We start from the raw sequence: 6,220 nt of genomic DNA, 5'->3' as shown, positions 1-6,220 counted from the left end.
GGCTCTCCACCGCGTGGAGCAGGGCACTGGACGCGTGATCCCTCCACGCTGCTCGGCCACTGCGAGCAGGGCAGCAGACATGGCAGGGCCATGGGACAGGGCCGCGGCGGCCCATCATGGCCGCCACCCCTGGGCACCTAGGCCCACGCCTTCTACAAAGCTGGCGCGCCTGCCCTCTTGCTATGAATTCTGGGATGATCCCGGACCTCCCGGGCTCCCTGCCGAAACTGGGCACACGAGATCTCCAGCTGCCGGTCTGGTCTGAAGGCAGACAAGCTGGAGTACACAGAGATTTGTGCAGAGATTGCAACCTGAAATTCCTAAAAGTGAAGCTGCGCGGGAAGCCACCTCCGGATGGTGAACCCCCCCCCAACAACTAAGACAGTACGTATCTAAATTCGTGTTTGAAATGACATGTCTTCGTAACAAAGGTTTCTCTCCTTGTGTATTAATGACCATGTTTATGTGTATGTTTAAAGTTTGGTAAACAGTAACTTTAAGGCTAAATTCTTACTAGTCAAAGTTAAATGAAAAAGGTTTTCAACATAATTCTCATAAAGATAAAATTAACTTACATTTAAAGTCTGAGATAAAAATTAGTTAACACTCAATATATTTTAACTAAGTTGGTCTAAACAAAAGGTTAAATAGACTTGTTGATATGTAAAACTCTCCATTACCTTCTCTATTAGAAATGGTAGATCGCACAATGGCTATGCTAATTATTCTCATGCCTGAGGTTTCCTTTCCTGACTCCATCTTGAATGGGTGTAACAAAAGGTTAAAAAGACGTTGTTGATATGTAAAAGTCTCAAATTCCTTCTCTATTAGAAATATGCTAATAACAAGTTTTGTTTCATAGTAAGTAAATTGCAGCCAGCTGCCTTTGGGACTCTAGGCCGTTCCCGCCCCCATGCAAATGCCCGTCGAGGCAGGTAGCCCCCCAGAGGCAAGAAATGTTTTTTTTTAAGCTGATAAAGTTTAGCCCACTGAGGCAAAAAATGGCCGGCCCCCTCAGGCCTTCCCTTGGCAGCACAGTGGTTCTTGTTACTTGCTTACATTTTTCTCCATGTTTGTGCCAGTTTCTTTTTTAAAAATGCCTGTATGATATATGTTTCTGTTCACCCCACACCCTTGATACTATAGTCATTTAGTTAAAAAGAAAAGGTGGAATTGTTGTATGTTTTACATTGGGTAGTTCTCCCCCGCCAAGAGAATTGGATCAGTCCAGTTAGTTTCGCGGGCCTGCTTGGCCCCGCCCCGAAGGAACCCCGCCAGAGTTCGAGAGTTCCAGAGTTCCAGAGTTCTAGAGTGGGAGAGTTCCTGAGTTCAAGAGTAAGAGAGAGTGCTTGCGCCGCTGCAAAGAGACAGCAGAGTTCTGTTTGGTGATTAGTTTGTCTTAGTTTATGAATCGTTCTTGAATAAAGAAATACAGCTTCCCTGCCCAGCCGTATGTCTCTGGTCATCTCTGTTACCCACCTGTGAAGCTAGCTCGGCTGGAGCCGCCGAATTTTAACAACAAGCAAGATATCTCCAAACTAGGGTGGTAATCCAAAATTGGAAACATCTGGGAAAGTAAACGGATTGGGGTCAGAGACATGGAGGACACAGAGTATTACCATTCTCAAGCTAGTGCCCCCCAAATGATGGCAGGTATTTTTTTTCTGCCTTTCTTAAATAATCTTCAATGGCTTTCATTAATTTCTTCAGTCAGTCAGCAAATACTAAGAACCCATGTTAGTCCTTATGAAATGTGCTGAGAGGGCCAGCAAAATGGCTCAACTGGATACTGTGTGTTGCTTTGTCATATGTGTAGACCAGGTTTGAGCTCAGCCCCCACTACACTGAAGGAAGCTTTGGTGCTGTGATATCTTTCACTCTCTCTGCCTCTCTGTGTTCATGTCTCTACCTATAGACAATTAATGAATAAATTAAATGTACTGAGGAATTAGTGGACAGTAGGTAGCCCTCTCCCAGAGTCTCGCCTAGTATGGGAGACAAATAAACACACATAGACAGACATGGACTTTTACTTGTATGTTGTCAGAGTTATTGCCTTATTTCCAATCTACTACATTTCTTTTGCCTCTGACTTCTTGATCAATTTAGGTAACGGAGGGATAAAGACTCAATATATGTCTCTGTCCTCATTGTACTGTGAGTGCCTTACCAAGTGCACCATCACGTGACCCCTATCCTCACCGTATATCCTTTGGATAGCCCAGGACATGACTCCTGTCATTATGGGACTTCTTCCCTAAGATTCTAGTGGCCACCAACCTCCCCTAGCTTCTGGGCTTTGATAACACCCTCTCCCTCATCAGTGCCCTCCAGACCTAGGAAAATGGTGCCTTCCAAGAAGGTCTTCTCAACTCTCCAGTACTGCTGTAAGCAATTCATTGTTTAAGTAAGTACCTCTGGGGTCTCCATCCCAGGGAACCACTTAATAGTAAAACTTCGGTAAAGTATAAAAAAAATAAAACACACTGGGTCTCAATAGCCAGAATATGAACACAACCTAAATACCTGTCAACAGATGACTAGATTAAAAAATTATGGTATATATACTCCATGGAATACTACTCTAATGCAACTAAAAAGACAATGGCATGTAATTTAGGATAAAATTTATGAAATAGGAGAGGTTTTACTTAGTAAAGCAAGTAAGGAGGTGAAATGCAACTATTTGAAAGAATTATGGTAGTTAACCTTGGTGAATAGGGGGCACAGAACTTTGACGGTGAGTGTTCTGTGGAACTGTGCCTCTGTTACTTTATAATCTTATAAATAACTACTAGACCACTAAAAAAAAAAGTCTAGTGTGTCAGCAGATTGAGTAATTACATTCTGTATGTGAGGATCTGAATTCAATTACAGGTACCACATATGACAGAGCAGTGCTATTCTCTCTCTCCCCCCTCATACACACACACACACACACACACACACACACACACACACACACACACACACGATGATTTTTTAAAATATCCTGTTAGTCAATAAATCATCATGATCAGAGGAAGCTTCTCTAAGTGATATTGGAACTGAGATCTGAGACTGTTAGGCAAAGGACATAATTAAATGGGTTCATAGTACAGTGAACAGCATGGACAGAAGTCCTGAATCATAGAAGATGCCAACCTGACTTCCCTGGGCGGCAGACCCCACCATGTGTCTTGGAGCCCCGCCTCCCCAGAACCCCACCCCACTAGGGAAAGAGAGAGAGAGAGAGGCTGGGAGTATGGATCAACCTGCCCACACCCATGTTCAGTGGGGAAGCTATTACAGAAGCCAGACCTTCCACCTTCTGTACCCCATAATGACTCTGGGTCCATACTCCCAGAGGGATAAAGAATAGGAAAGCTATCAAGGGAGGGTATGGGATATGGAGTTCTGGTGGTGGGCATTGTGTGGAAATGTACTCCTCTTATCCTATAGTCTTGTCAATATTTCCATTTTATAAATAAAATTTTAAAAAGTTCAGAATTGACAAGGAACTAAAATAAGGCTAGTAATACCTGAGTGTAGGAAACAGAGGGACAGAGCATCATAGAATGGAACAACAGAAATAGTTACAGTGTGGTTCCTGTTAGGAATGTTAACATGTGGGCCATGGTAAATAATCTGAATGGCTTTTAGAAGGAACTAATAATTTAAGCAAAAGAGTAATATGATGTGTATTTTTTAGTATCTTTATTTACTTATTATTGTATAGAGACAGACATTAAGAGGGGAGATAGAAAAGGAGAGACACAGAGAGAGACACCTGCAGCCCTGCTTTACCACTTGTGAACCTCCCCCCTGCAGGTGGGGAACAGGGGCTTGAACCTAGGACCTTGTGCACTATAATGTGAGCGTTTATTAACTAGTTGCACCACCACCTGGCCCCAAGATGTGTATTTTTAAATGACAATTCTGTCCATAGTACAAAGTGTATAGTAGAATGAGTAATAATGCATTTGAGGAAACCAGTTAGGATGTGCTGGGATAACTCAGGTAAAAGGAGGCTGCAATTCCAACAGAGAGTGATGTAGAGATGGAGAAGTGTGGATGGGCTCGAGACATATTCAGGAGGAAAATCAATAAAGATTTGGCTATTGATTAGTTATGAGGGTAAAGGAGAGAAAGATGTCAAGGATGATTTTCAGGATTTGACATACACAGGACGGTTTTATTCACCTTGACAGAAAACACTGAAGGAGAAATGGGTTGTGTGTGTGCACGTGCGTGTGCACATGTGTGTGCATGTGTGCCAGTAAGGGGTATGGGAGATGCATCATAAATTTCGTTTTACTCACATAGAATTTAATGCACCTCAGAGGTGTCTGCTTGCATTTGTCTTTTAAGGTAGCTAGAGAGTTGGAACCAATCTCTATGACAGGTTGGATTCTTATTTCCAATGCTTTACTTCCTTTTAAAAGGATTTTATAGCTACACCTTCTGCCAAGTAACTTTTTAGTGTTTTTTTTTTCTTTTTGACCACTGGGTAGAGGGTGCTTTCCCTCATAAATCTTGGTCTTAGTCATTTAAGTTTCTGACTAGTAGACTATCAGTGGAGGAGATGAAGCATAGACTTTGATTAGGTTTTCATGCTTGACTTGTCCAAGTGCTCTTTTGCTCTTCCATGAAAGACCATGTTTTATAAAGTGACACTAGTCTTTCAGCCTGAGCTCCAGAATGGAGATATGTAGTGCTGATTTAAACACAGTATGAAACCAAACTGGTTGTGTATGCCTTGCATAGCTGATCTGCAGAGGTATGAGTGTTATTGTAAAAACTCTTGAGTTTTTGTTATTTTGCATAAGAAACTAAGAGATATTACTTAAAGGAAATAGCAATACAAAATACTTAACTTTGTGAGTCAATGACATGTAGATAGATAGTGTTTATAACTATGGTATTTATCCCAGTGGAACATTTTCACTTAGAAAAAGGAGGGACTTTCTTTTACTATTCCTCTGTTATCTGGCCCAGGTAATTTTCCTCTCTTGAATATATTTAACCCCTCACTCTACTGTACTCCAACAAGAACAGATAACCAGCGATTTGGGTCATAGATGTGACGCATTGCGTTTGTAAACTCTTCTTTCTGTATCCATCTTTTGGCTTATATATATCAATGGCATATTTTTTTTCCAGTGGCGCATTTTTTTAAAATTTATTTTTTATTTAAGAAAGAATGAATTAACAAAACCATAGGGTAGGAGGGGTACAACTCCACACAATTCCCACCACCCAATCTCCATATCCCATCACTTCCTCTGATAGCTTTCCCATTCTCTATCCCTCTAGGAGCATGGACCTAGGGTCATTGTGGGTTGTAGAAGGTGGAAGGTCTGGCTTCTGTAATTGCTTCCCCGCTGAACATGGACGTTGACTGGTTGGTCCATACTCCCAGTCTGCCAGTGGCGCATTTTAACTTGGTATGTCCTTTGTGGCAATGCCTTATGTTTATCAAACATTTTCTTTTCAAATATGACCTGTAATGCTCTGTACAAGTCCACCGTAGTATCAGTCTATGTGACACAATTGACATATTTGCTAAGTAAAGCCTTTGCATGACCAGGGTAGCTGCTTATGATCCTGCAGGTAAAACATCAACCTCTTTTATCTCTAAATGCCAGCAGGAGGGCTTGAAACAGGGTCCTTTCAGAGGACTCAGTTTCTACTTCTTAACAGGAAGAATGGTGGATATCTATCTGCATTATTCATGCTGTTTTGGATGTGCATAATTAAGTTTGAACTAGTTAAAATGTTCTTTAGTGGCTGGGTGGTGGCACAGTCCCCACCTGCAGGGGGAGAGCTTTGTAAGTGGTGAAGCTGGGCTTCAGGTTTCTCTTTGTCTCTCTAACTCTCTACCTCTTTACCTCCCACTTTCCTCTCAATTTCTGACTGTCTCTGTCCAATAAATTAATAAAGGTAATTAAAGAAAAGAAAGGAATATACTTCCAACTTCCACCTTCTGCACCCCACAATGACCCTGGGTCCATACTCCCAGAGGGTTAAAGAATAGGAAAGCTATCAGCGGACGGGATGGGATACGGAGTTCTGGTGGTGGGAATTGTGTGGAGTTTTACCCCCTTATCCTTTGGTTTTTGTCAGTTTTTCCTTTTCAGAAAAAAAAAAAAAGTTGCTTTAATTTAAAGATATCACATAGTCTCATCCTCTTTCTCTTGCTTTCATTTTTTTTCTTTTTTTGCTTCCAGGGTTATTGCCG

The sequence above is a fragment of the Erinaceus europaeus genome, chromosome 18 (assembly GCF_950295315.1).
Source record: "Erinaceus europaeus chromosome 18, mEriEur2.1, whole genome shotgun sequence".
Classification (NCBI taxonomy): Eukaryota; Metazoa; Chordata; class Mammalia; order Eulipotyphla; family Erinaceidae; genus Erinaceus; species Erinaceus europaeus.
This window is presented reverse-complemented; position numbering follows the sequence as displayed.